The following is a 14,043-nucleotide window of genomic DNA, read 5'->3' on the forward strand; positions in this document are numbered from 1 at the left end:
AGCCCTGTGTAAGCAGCAGATAGAGTATGCCTGTTCAGAAACCACCTGCCTACCCTGTCAGGCACCTCCTGCCCCATTGATGGAAGGGTCTGTGGTTCCCACATGGTCCTCATCAGCCACCTCAGAACCCACAAAACCAGCGCGGAAGCAAGTCACCCCCCAGCCCTGGAGGACTGCCTGAGAAGAAGACAAAGGTGAGTATTTTCATTTAGTTACTTTTGCTGCCTGTGGTTAATGTGTCACAGGATATTTTTATTGTAAGACATTAAATATAATCAGATTATTTATGGAGATACAAAAAATTCTGCAGATGCTGGAATCTGGAGCAACACACCTGAAGTGCTGGAGGAACTCAGCAGGTCAGGCAGCATCTGTGGAGGGAAATAAACAGTCGACGTTTCAGGTCGAGACCCTTCATCAGGACTGGAAAGGAAGAGGGCAGAAGCCAGAATAAGAAGGTGGGGGGAGGGGGAGGAGAACATACAGGCGGGGGGGGACAGGTGAATTCAGGTGAGGGGGGAAGGTAGGTGTGTGGGGGAGGGGGAGAAGATGTAATAAGCTGAGAGGTGATAGGTAGAAGTGGCAAAGGGCTGAAGAAGAAGGAATCCGGTGGGAGAGGGCAGTGGACCCTGGAATAAAGGATGGGGGAGGGGAGGGGAGGAGATGGGCAGGTCGTCAAGGTGGGGGAAGGGGATCCACAGGAATAAGGGAAGACAAAGGAGTGGGGGAAGAAAAAGAAGGGGGGGGTTACCGGAAGTTAGACAAATCGATGTTGATGCCGTCAGGTTGGAGACTCCCAAGGCAGAATACGAGGTGTTGTTCCTCCAACCTGCATCTGGCCTCAACGTGGCAGTAAAGGAGGCCGTGGACAGACATGTCAGTGTGGGAATGGGATGTGGAATTGAAGTGGGTGGCCACCGGGAGGTCCTGGCTGTTGTGGTGGACGGATGAAATTTATGGAGGCTTGTTTTATTTTGATCATATTTCACATGTTGGATGATTTAAAGCCTCTATAGCTTCTAGCTGAGAATTTGTTGCAAAAACAGCTCCACAGCGATGGTGTAAATTTCCACTGGCTGAAGTTCTATGTTCCTTTATCAATCTATTGATCATTTTTTAACCTGTGTTTCCTCAGGGAACAATGCCCCTGGACAATTCAAGTTGAAAGCTCAGGTACTAAAGCCGGACTGATTTTCTAGGAGACTCAATTTGGAATTTAACAGTGCTAGAACATAACCTTAGCTGGTTTTGCTTTTTTAAAACTAGGCAATCGGTTAACCATTGCAAACTGTGCTACATGGATCAGTTTGTGGTTTACTGTGAACTTAGTAACTCAAGCATAATTTTAATCCTTTAAAACCTTCCATCTATCCTTACAGTTCCACATTCTTCGAAATTGAAAGAGTGAGGGTAAGTTGTAAATGAGGTGAGTAAAGGGAAACAGATCCCATTGGTGGAAGGGTTCAGAACAAAGCAACTAGCAAAGAACCCCAATGTGATGCGAGGAGAAAGCTGGTCCCGATCGGGAACACACTGCCCGAGAGGGTGATGGAAGCGATTCCAATTGCAGCTTTCAGTAAAGAACTGGAAAAGTACCTTAAGGAAAAAGATTTGCAAGGCTGCTGGGAAGGAGCCAGAAATGGGACAGAAGGCCGTGTGGTCTCACTGGGTGGAATGGTTTCTTCGTGCAGTGATGGTCCTAGGGTTGTATGTCTCTGAACTGTATGTGGAGTTTAAACCTTATGATAACTCAATGTTTAACTCAATAGAATGTAGATATGTATTGTAACTGACCACTGAATTGTATTAAACACCCCAGTTAAGAGTTTGATTTTGAGGAATAACAATTAATTTCACAAGATCACAAGATCACAAGACAAGGGAGCAGAAGCAGGCCATTCGGCCCATCAAGTCTGCTCCAAGGAAAGGGAAATAGAAATGAGAAATGGGGAATGGGGAAAAAAAACCTATTCTAATCCCAATTTCCAGCCTTATCCCCATATCCCTTGATATCCTGACTATTTAGATATCTATCTATCTCCTCCTTGAACGCCCCCACTGATCTGGCCTCCACTGCTGTACGTGGCAAGGAGTTCCACAAATTCACCACCCTCTGGCTAAAGAAATTTTTCCTCATCTCTGTTTTGAAACTGTACCCTCTAATTCTAAGATTGTGCCCTCTGGTCCTGGACTCACCCACCAAGGGAAACAGCCTAGCCACATCTACTCTGTCCTTTCCTATCAATATTTTAAATGTCGCTATGAGGTCCCCTCTCATTCTTCTGTACTCCAGTGAGTACAGTCCAAGAGCCGACAAACGCTCCTCATACGTAAGCCCTTTCATTCCTGGAGTCATCCTCGTAAATCTCCTCTGAACCCTCTCCAACGTCAGCACATCCTTTCTAAGATGTGGGGCCCAAAACTGCGCACAATATTCCAAATGAGGCCTCACTAGTGCCCCGTAGAGCCTCATCAACACTTCCTTACTTTTATACACTATACCTCTCGAAATGAATGCCAACATAACATTCGCTTTCTTTACCGCCGATCCGACCTGGTGGTTAACCTTTAAGGTATCCTGCACGAGTACCCCCAAGTCCCTTTGTACTTCCGTTCTTTGGATTTTCTCTCCTCCTAGATAATAATCTGCCCGCTTATTTCTGCTTCCAAAGTGTACAACTGCACATTTCTCAACATTGAATCTCATCTTCCCTTCACAAATTTATGAGTTTCCTTTTAATTGATATCTAATTGTTTAATATATAATGCAACAATGCCAGTAGCACTGAGAGCAGAGAGATTGTGGATAGTCCAAGAAAAACTGACTTTAAGGAATCAAAAGAATTTGTGGATGTTGCTCAGATTTGAGTTATTTAGAGTGATGTGATCTTGTGTCACTAGAAAGTGACAGGGTTATGGACCCATCATAGATTTTTTTGCTTTGATTGAAAGAGTTTAATTTAATTAACATCATTATAGTAATGGCTCAATAAAACATTGAACTTAAGCAACACTCCCCTGCTGGTTATTTCAACCAGTGAACCTTGAGGTCTGTCCTATTCTCCAATGTAAATAATTTTTGTTCTTGACAACAGATTGAGGTGATGCAAGTGTAGCATCATTGGTAGAGCAGCCACATTATAGGCTGTGATTGTAAACCCAGCCTCACAGTCTGGACACAAGGTCTGGGCCTCCACTTACCAACTTCAGAGATTCAAGTAAATGGTTAAGGAACTTAGCACTTTTCACTCATCAAACTTCTTGTCCAACAGTGGATTGCAGGAGGCTGGGAAGTCACAAATGACCGGAGACAGAGGAACAAGCAGTTTATGAGAGGGGAAGATTACTGAAAAAAGATTTGCATTTCTATGGCAGCACTCACACCTCTTTCAAAATGTCCAAAAGCTCTCAGCCAATGAAATGACAGATCTAATGTAGGAAACGTACATGTACTTTGCTATAGATTTCCTGTAGTCTCTAAACTTTTGATCCTAAGTTCCAGCTGTAGAATAAAATATTCCAGTAGGTCTGAGGCTGATTTTGCAGCCAAGGTTGCATTCATCGTGTTGGTGAAAGTCAATTCCTGTTACAAGGAAGGCTACCCCAGCCTCACTACAGCGTGTACAAAAGCAAAATACTACTCTTGTTGGAAATCTGAAATAAAAACAAGACAGGCAACAACTGTGGAGAGAGAAGCAGAGTTAATAGGCTGATTGTGCTTCGTTGTGGGTGTCGAGTCCACAGGGAACTCCTGCCCATCAGGCTGCTACTGATGCACACACCTTCAACTTCCACATGTGTGGTCCTTGTCCTGGTTGGAAAAGGTAACAATGATGTTAAGGGCTTTTTCCCCTTTATTTTAATTAATATTAATGGTGTAAATTAATTTACATTAGTTAAATGTTTTTAAATTATTATTTTTAAATATTTTTTGTGTTTGATTTATTGAAGATAGGAGGCCTGTGACCAGTGGTATACTGCAGGGATCAGTGCTGGGTCCCTTGTGATTTGTCATCAATATTAACGATTTGGATGAGAATGTAGGTGACGTGGTTAGCAAGTTTGCAGATGGCACCAAAATTGGTGGAATAGTGGGCAGTGCAGAAGGTTGTCCAAAGTTACAACAAGATATAGATCAACTGGGAAATTGGGCAGAGGAGCAACAGATGGAATTTAACTCAGACAAGTACGAAGTGATACATTTTGGTAAGTTAAACCAGGGCAGGACTTACACAGTAAGTGGCAGGGCTCTGGGAAGTGTTGTAGAACAGAGACGCCAAGAGCTACATGTGCATCGTTCCCTGAAAGTAGCAACATAGGTAGACAGGGTGGTGAAGAAGATGTATGGTACCTGCCTGATCTCCTACCTGTTGCATCTCCCAGATGTTATGCCAGAATCATGGTTTACTGACTCATCAGTGCCACAATCCTTCTACACCATCACCTTCTGACTGATTCAGAGAGAAACAAAAACTTAAGATGATTCTGTGTTGAAAGTCCACGACCTTTCCCTGCAGCCACAGCCTTCTGCCACACCAGGCAGGTACCAGATCAAAGCTGTTGCCTTACACCTGAGTTCCTCCAGGCCATGAGCTTCCTTCTTCAGGGAAAAGCACCAATGTGGGAAGACAGTGACCTACTGTGGAGGAAGGAAACTTTTCTGCCCCCCACCCCACCCACCCCCCCACACTGCCCTGGGCATTCCAGCCAGTGTGTGGTCCCGGGACCCCTGAAGGAATTTTATTTAGTCCGGGAGAGTGTGCTGCAATATTTGGATGCTGCTACAGGATATAACCAGCCTGAGTGAGTGGACAAATCTTGACAAATGGACTTTAATGTGGGAAAGTGAGGTCATGCACTGTGGTGAGAGGAATCAAAAGGTGGGCATTATCTGAGTGGAGGGCACTGCACATGAATTGAGTGCAGAGGGATCGAGGTTTTCTCGTGCATGAATCACAAACCGTTATCAGGAGGGTGCAGCAAATAATCAGTAAGGCCAATGGCATATTACCTGTATTGCAAGGGGACTGGAGTTTAGAGATAGGGCAGTACTGTTCCACTTGTACAGGTGGATGAGACTACATCTGGAGTACTGTGCATGGTCCCGGTTCCCTCATTTAAGAAAGGATACACGAGCATTGGAGGCAATCCAGAAGAAATTCACTAAGGTAATTCCTAAAATTAGAGGGTTTTCACATCAAAAATGGCTCAAAGTGTTGGATCTACATTCTTTGGAGTTTAGAAGAATGAGGTGTGATCTTATTGAAATATATAAGATCCTAAAGGGACAGAGCAGCGTAGATGTTGAGAAGATTCCACTGGTGGAAAAATCTCGCATGAGGGGACAGAGTTACCAATATAAGGGGGTGATCATTTAAAACTGATGGGAACTGAAGAAGTAGGAATTCCTTCTCACAGAGGAGGGGGAATCTCTGGAATTCTCTCCTCCAGACCGATGTGGAATGCACATCTCTAGGGGTAGGTAAAGGAAGGGTAGATACATTTTTGAAAGATCAGGGAATTAAGAGCTATGGGGATCTGGCAGAGACGAGGAGTTGAGGCTGGGTGTACACCAGCCTTGATCATACCAAATGGCAGGACAGGCATGAGGGGCCGGTGGCCTACTCCTGCTCCTATGTACTTGTGTTCTTGTACTATTTTTAGAGTCCCCTTACAACTGTGCTGGTGTTTCTCTGTGTGCATTGTTGTAGGGGGCTGGAGCCCTGGTATCCCCTCACCCTACCCACCTTGAAGGACCGGCCTTTCCTGTCAGTTCTGAGATCTGTAGGGGCACCACTGACAAGGACTTTTAGTAAATGGGGAATTAGACTCCTGCCCCGAGGTACAAGGTTCCCAAAGACACTCAGCAGTGAATGGCAGCAGACTGAATATTGTGGCCCTTGCGTTAGATTTTCAGCCCAATGTGCAATGCTTAGCTGGAGAGTGTTGCAGGCAGTTGTACTGCCTCAGGTGTCACACTGAGTTCACCTTGCAGACCCACATTGTACTTTTCCATTGTTGCCTTGCACCATATGGACATCAAAACTTACTGAAACAAACTTTAATTACACTCGCTTAGCAAAGTTGTAGTCCAATAAGTTGATAAAAAAAAACTGCTGTTAATGATTTTTCATAAATAGTCATAAGTTTAATGGTCACTACAGAACTTGCCCCCGGTGAAGGAAAAGTACTAGGAAGGTAACTGAGCTCAAGTAATCTCTGTACAACAGGTACATCTACAACAGTAGTGAGTTGTGCCAAGAGTTTAAAGCAAGTCCGGTCGGTGTACTTCATCCTGGTTTATCATCACAGTGACCTTGTACAGAATGAACTTTGTTTAAGAAATACACCAATTCTCAAGTTATTTTATCTTTAATATTTAATAATTTTATGTCAGCTCCTCCTTGAGTGAGATAACTGAAAGTTGTTATCAGCCTGTTTCTGGAGAGTAACATGCTGTTACAGAGTTGGTGAAAGTGGATGGGGAAACTCGGTTATAGTGGAAGACAGTAGATCAGCACTGGCAGAAGTTTAAGCAGGTAGATTCAGATTAGTTTGTTGTCACATACACCAGGGTGCAATGAAATTCCTTGCTCACATGAAGCTCGCGGAGTAAACAGTGTACATGGTCATAATACAACAATAGACACGGCGACAAGCACAAATCAGCAGAATGGTGCAGAGACTGTAGTGCAATCTGAAGTAGTGCAGAAAGAAATGCAAAGTGATTTAAGTGCTAAAAGAATGCCGAAGATACTTTATAAATCTCATCCAAGGTATACTGCGGTGAGGAAGAAAGACTCTACATGAGGGATTTGCCATTTCTGCATAATGAAATGAAATGGAAAGAAAAAGCATACAGTGTTGTAAAGATCTGTGTTGGGCCAGAGGATTGTGAAATCTTTAAAAACCTGCAAAGAATGATTCAAAAACTTATAAAGAGGAAGAAGACAGATTGTGAGAGTATACAGTTATAAGCAGGCATTAAGAGTTCCACAGGTATATAAAAAGGAAGAGAATAGCTTAAGTAAACACTGGTCCCTTAAAAGGTAAGTCTGGGGAATTAATAGTGGGAAATAGAGAAATGGCACTTTGAATTGGTCTTCACAGTGGAAGACACTAAAAGATCACAATAATAATAATAGGTAAACAAAGAGCTGAAAGGAGAGGAACTTAAAACCACTGGAGAAAAAGTACTGGGCAAAATAAGTCGACAAGACCCTGGACCCAACAACAGGTACATTAGGACACGGATGGCAGGGATGTGCATCAGTTCACTTTCACTGCTAGTGGAAGAGAGAGTCCCAGACAGGAACGTGTTGGAGTAGTCGAGTCTGGAGGTAACGAGGCACCAGTGAGAGTTTTAGTCACAGGTGATCAGAGGCAGAATCAGGCAGAGGTAGAACTGGGGAGTGACTGGATGAATTTATTTTCTGTGGTTAACTTATTTTAATTCATTTTTCAGCATCTGGGCATCACTGGGGAGGCCAGCATTTATTGACCATCCCTAACTGCCCTTGGGAAAGTGGTGGTGAGTCTCTCCAGTCCTTCTACTGAAGGTGTTCCAGGATTAGGTGTTCCCCTGCACCTTCAGCCCTTCTCCTTAATGGGAGAGGTCAGGGGTTTGGGAAGTGGTATCAGAGGACCGTGGGCATTCTGTCAGCGGCAGCCTCTGTGCACCACTGGTGGAGGGAGTGAATGTTTAAGGTGGTGGATGAAGTGCCAATCACGCAGGCTGCTCTGCCCTGGACAGTGTCGAGCTCGAGTGCTGTTGGAGCTACAGTCATCCAGGAAGTGGAGAGTTGTTCAACCTGCTGCTGATTTATGGCCTTAATGGAAGGAAGGATTCTGGGGTGTCAGCAGGTGAGTCACCCCCGACAGGATACCCAGCCTCACTCACTCTTTTAGCTTCAGTAGCTGATCCAGTTGAGTGACCCCGGGGACATGGTGACAGTAGCACCACTGAACACCAGGGTTAGGTGTTAGACTCTCTCCACAATGGTCTGGCTCAGTTTTAGGTAGTTGCTGGGAGAGGATGGAGTTGGTGATCAGGGAACACAGTTTGTAAATGGATGTGAAAACTATCCCTTCGATCTGCCTGGTGTGTAGTTGGAAGAAGTTTCTGCTCATCCAGTGCTTGGAGTTAGAGAAGTGGTGTGAGAAGTTAGAGGCAGTGAGAGGCGGAGGGAGGGCGTGGTACTGTGCACCTGACTTTGCCCAGCAAGGGTGCGCACATCTCACTGCCCTGGGTAATGTTTCACATAGGATACTGATGGATATTAACTGGAAATGCAGCAATATTTTCCCTCAGGAACTTTGTCATCTCTGTCAGAAGAAACTGGGGCCTTTCTCTCATTCACATAACGTATGGCGGATGCTGTATGGTGGGGCGGCAGGCGTGGTAGTGTAGCGGTTAGTGTGATGCTATTACAGCGCCAGTGACCCGGGTTCAATTCCGGCCGCTGTCTGTAAAGAGTTTGGACATTCTCCCCGTGTCTGCGTGGGTTTCCTCCGGGTGCTCCAGTTTCCTCCCACATTCCAAAGACGTACAGGTTAGGAAGTTGTGGTTATGCTATGTTGGCACCGGAAGCGTGGCGACACTTGTGGGCTACCCCCAAACACTCTACGCAAAAGATGCATTTCACTGTGTGTTTTGATGTACGTGTGACTAATAAAGATCTTAATCCTAACTTAATCTAACCTGCTTCAGACCAAGGAATGGGCTCAGCTGGTGATCAGCAGAACCTGGGCAGAGTGTTGTCACTCCGTGGGGGGGAGAGACAGCAAGGTGTTCACTCAGTGGTACTGCCAAGGGTGGCTGCCAGAAGTAGGTGGAGCCACGTGGGTGGGGTTGTTGGTCATGGGGGTGTTGGGTGAGAAGACAATGTGTGAAGTTGTCACGCTTGGGAGGGCTGTGGGGCTGGTGGTTGAGGACCTGAAGAAGAGATGGTTATAAGTTACTTAAGGTGGAGCTATTGGAGTGCGGATCCCAGTGCCTGCCTGGGATTTAGAGAGATGCCCTTTCAGCCGGTCAGAAGTAGGCTTCGTCAGGACTGGTTTATGGACCACACATGAACTCATCTCATTCAGTGATTATATTTTATGACAGGATTGTTTCATTGTTGTTCAGATGAGAGGTCATTTACCTGAAACAACCATGAGCCATTGAGTATAAAAGTTGGGACGTCATGTTGCAGCCGTACAAAACAGTGGTTCGGCAGCACTTGCGTACAGTTCTGGTCACCACACCACAGGAAGGATGTGGTCTCGATAGAGCGGGAGCAGAAGAGATTCACCAGGACGTTGCCTGGAATGCAGGGCTGTAGTTACAAAGAGAGATTGGAGAGGCTGGGTTTGTTCTCACTGGAATGCAGGAAACTAAGGAATGACCTTATATTGTGAAGAGCGTAGATCGTTAGAGTCTTTATCCCAGGGTAGGGGAGTCTAAAACTAGAGGGCATAGGGTTATGGTGAGAGGGGAATATTAGCAGGTTTCTGAGGGGTAAATTTGTCACCAAGAGTGTGGTGGGTGTGGAATGAGCTGCCAGAGGAAGTAGTGGAGGGAGATACAATTACAACATTTAAAATTCAATTGGACAGTTGTGGGATAGAAAGGTGTCGAGGGATATGGGTCTAATGCAGGCGAATGGGATTAGCATAGACAGACATCATAGTCGACATGGAACAGTCGGTCTACGTTTCTATGATTCATTTCTCTCTCCACTGCCTGACCTGCTGACTGTCCCCCACATTTTCCACTTTTATGTCAGATTGCCAGCATCCACAGTATCTTGCTTTTGGAGTCATGTCTAATTACTGATGCCTAAAAATCTGATTCCATATTGCCGTGTCTTTGTTTGATTTCTGTGAAAAATAAAACATGATCAAAAATTGGGGACTTCCCATAAAATATTGCAGATACTGGGCGTTGTTCTCAGTTCCTCATCATCTCCTGCTTGATGCATGGAGGTGCTCGGACGACCCACCATGCCCACGCACTCCTGGGAAGCACAGTGCCTGTGAAGGCAGATTCTGTGAGACTTCAAGGGGTCACCCTGAGCAGATCTCAGGTCCCTGCTGGGAACCTGGCTCTGTAGATCCTGTTCAAGGTTTCACTGACCCAAAGTTCCTTCAGAACTGTGCACACCCACCCCATTAAAGGGAGCAAACCCCCACAACCTCCCCACCAGCGGCCTACTCATGCACCTCCCACACTCGGACCTGATTTCCTCCCTGTGCAGACTGTGAAAGAAGGGCCTTGCCTCCGAGACATGGTCATTAGTGCACAAGCCTTTGGGTTTCTTGCACTATTGCATCTCTCAGCGGCAGCTCCCAGACAAAGTACCCGGTGGCCCGCTTCAGTGCAACAGTTAATTGTGCCCTTGCTGGCATGATGAAATGCTGAGTTTGGATGTTTAATCTACAAATATCTGTTCCTGCTCAGAGGACAGAGAAGAGCCAAGGAACAAGTCTGAGGACCCAAATGACCTCCTGCTGTTTCCATTTCTTCAGTTCTTAGGTAACTGCTTTTTTAGCAAAGCTGAAACAGTTAAACCGTGAACAACAAGAAGCATCTCCTTGCGGATATCAGTGACCTCTGCCATTGCGTGCCTGTGGCACCTGTGCCGGTGTTGCTGGTGAGGTGCCTGTTTCACAGTCATGTACACTTTCTGCTGGGAAAGGAGGGGTTGTGAGACAGCATCAGTCCTCTTCCTGGAGAACAGCTCAAGCCAACTCTATCCCCAAATGCCTCCTGCTTTCTGCACCCTGAGAACAGCAGAGAACAGCAACACCTTTTCAGCCCACTGAGGTCTTCTCACATAAACTGCCTGTGGTTAAGGTCACTTCTCACACAATATTGTCCGAAGTGATCAGGCTCAAGCGACTCTTCATTGTGTGGCTGCAAGGTTTAAAACAGCATTAGACGTGGTGCAAAACGAGCCATTGCATGAAAGTGAACAGTAATTAGAGGGAGTTGGGTTCCTAATTTCATGTACTTCATAACTATAAATATCTGTTGTTGTCGTTTGACAAATCAACTCTCAAAGCTCCAGTCATCTGTGACAAAGTTGTACACATTCCATTTCAGGGCTCGGTCCGCTGCAGAAATATATTTCTCACTCTTTGGTGTTTATGAACTTACTTCTGATTTACCAGTAAGAGTAAGGATTTATGTGTTTTATCACCTGAGTACCCGAGCTTTCTATTGTACACTGACAGTAATGTTCCCGGTAGAGATCACCTCCGCTTCAGTATACCAGTGTCATCGCCTTCCTGTCCTCGATCCCCAGGAAACCATAGTTTACCCCCACCCACTCCTCCCCTCTGCCGTCCGCCCTCACTCACCAGGTCCACAGACACATTCGTATCCTGTCTTTCCACTGCCCCATGTCCCCACTCTCCGTCTCTCTGACGCCCAGTGTTACACCTCCCCCCACCACTCACATTCACCAGCCTCTCCGTATCTCCTCCTGCCTCAACCCCACACTGAGGAAAGTTCTTTCACCAACAGTTCCCTGCTCCTCCCCTCCACTGACTTCCCCTCGGCGGGGGGGAGGGGGTTAAAACCCACCCCTCTGACCAACTCTACTTATGTCCCCACACTTGTTTCCCGTTCCTCGACTGAAACAGTGATATCCTCAGCCTGTGTTTGCAGGAGTTTATCAAACGGGTGGGGGAGGGGGGAGTAGATGGGGGTTGGGAGGGGTGAGGGGGGCGTGTGGGGATGGGGAGAGGTGAGGGGAGTATGGGGAAGGGGGAGTAGGAGGTGAGGGTGTGTGGGGAAAGTGAGGGGGGTGTGGGTGGGTGGAGGAGGGGACTGTGGGGAGACGGGATTGGGGGAATGTGGGGTCTGGAAGGTTGTGTGTGTAGGGGGAAAGTGAGGGGGAGGGTGGGGTGAGGGGGTGGGTGAGTGGGGAGGGGTGAGGGGGAGGGTGGGGAGGGGGTGAGGGAGGAGGATAGGCAGGGGGGTGTGTGGGGGGGTGAGGGGAGGGTGGGGAGGGGGTGGGTGAGTGGGGAGGGGTGAGGGGGAGGGTGGGGAGGGGTGAGGGAGGAGGATAGGCAGGGGGGTGTGTGGGGGGGGTGAGGGGAGGGTGGGGAGGGGGTGGGTGAGTGGGGAGGGGTGAGGGGGAGGGTGGGGAGGGGGTGAGGGAGGAGGATAGGCAGGGGGGTGTGTGGGGGGTGAGGGGAGGGTGGGGAGGGGGTGGGTGAGTGGGGAGGGGTGAGGGGGAGCGTGGGGAGGGGTGAGGGAGGAGGATAGGCAGGGGGGTGTGTGGGGGGGGTGAGGGGAGGGTGGGGAGGGGTGAGGGGGAGGGTAGGGAGGAGGTGAGGGGGAGTGTGGGGAGGGGGGTGTGGGGGGGGTGAGGGGAGAATGACAAGTTATTCACTGTACCTCGGCACAAGTGACAATAATAAACCAATAGCAATACCGATGTAAGGACCAGTGAGACTCGGGGGTGGGGGGCAGTGTGGGGAAGGGGGAGTGTGGGGGAGGAGTGAGGGAGAGTTTGAGGAGGGGGTGGGGAGGGGGGAGGGGGAGGGTGGGGAGTGGTGAGGAGGGAGTGTACGGACCAGTGAGACTCGGGGGTGGGGGAACAGTGTGTGGTTGGGATTTACGAGCGGTCAGAGATCAGATTGGAGAACTGAAAGAATTCCCAAGCTTCGTATCAGGACTGTGTTTCAATTCCTGGTAACAAACCACAGGCTTCCGATTTCCATGGGGAATTGGATGAATAGATAACATTTACAAAATCCCACTGCGGTTCTCGCAGGATCACTTTCATTGTTTATTGTTTTTCAATGATCTGAGCATATCGTTATTATCCCTGTAGCCTGCGTGACCACTGTGTCTGGATCACATTAACATGATCAAAAACCTACCAAGCATGAAATGTGTTCTAAAATAAATCAGAATGAACGACTTAAACTTTCCCCGGAGAGCTGGCACACTCATCACTGCTGCAATGTGTGTGCAGTGTTCATCCTCTGCCTGCAGGGAGCTTGCTCTATTTAAAGACTGCTGCCCACACTCTCCTTCCTTGCTGGGTTGGGCAACGATAATACAAATCCCATCGGCTGCTCCTTCTGGCAGACTTGGCTTCAGCACATGGCAGCAGGCACTAGCACTGGGGGATGGAGAAATAAGACAGCATTCCCGTGACGTGCCCAGAAACAACACTATGTCCATTTACAGACCGCCTCTAACACAGCAAAAGGACAGCAGGAACTTTCCACGAGTGCAATGAAACAAAAGAATAATTTGACTGAGCCACATGCAAAGACCTTCCCCTACACCTGCCCCTACACCTCCTCCCTCACCACCATCCAGGGCCGTAAACAGCCCTTCCAGGTGAGGCAGAGATCCGCGCATGTCTCCTCTGGCCTTGTTTATTGGATCCGACACTCCTGCTGCGGCCTCCTCCACGTTGGTGAGACCAGACGCAGACCGGGCGACTGCTTCGCCGAGCACCAATTCTCCGTCCACTGTGGCCATCTGGAGGTCCCAGTTGCAGCCATTTTAATTCCCCTCCCCATTCCCACCCCGACCTGTCTGTCCTTGGCCTCTTCCACCGCCAGGGTGAGGCTAAACTCGAGGAACAGTTCCTCCGATTCTGCCGGGGTTGTCTACAACCCAGTGCATGAACCCTGAATTCTCCACTTTCAGGTAACCTGCTCCCCGTCTGTCCCTCTCCTCTCTCCTCCTGCTCCCTCCGTTCCTCCTGCCCCCACCCCAACCCCCATCACCCTGTTCCTTCCCCCCCCCCACTCCATCTGCTCGTCCCCCTCACACCCCTCCCACTGGGTGTCCTCCCCCCACAGTTCCCATCTGCCCTCCCACCTCCCTCACTTGGTTCCAGGCCCCACCTTCCTCCCCTTTCAGACGCCACCGTCTGCAGCCTTCTGTCACCTCCACCTCTCACCTCCCGGCCTCTGCCACTGCTCCCACTCTCCCCTCCTCCACCTGCCTGCCACCCCCTCACCTAGATCCACCTATAGTTTGCCAGCTCTTTCCTCACCCCTTCACCTCTCCATGCTCTCTACCTC

Source organism: Pristis pectinata, chromosome 26, assembly GCF_009764475.1.
Source record: "Pristis pectinata isolate sPriPec2 chromosome 26, sPriPec2.1.pri, whole genome shotgun sequence".
NCBI classification, from domain to species: Eukaryota; Metazoa; Chordata; class Chondrichthyes; order Rhinopristiformes; family Pristidae; genus Pristis; species Pristis pectinata.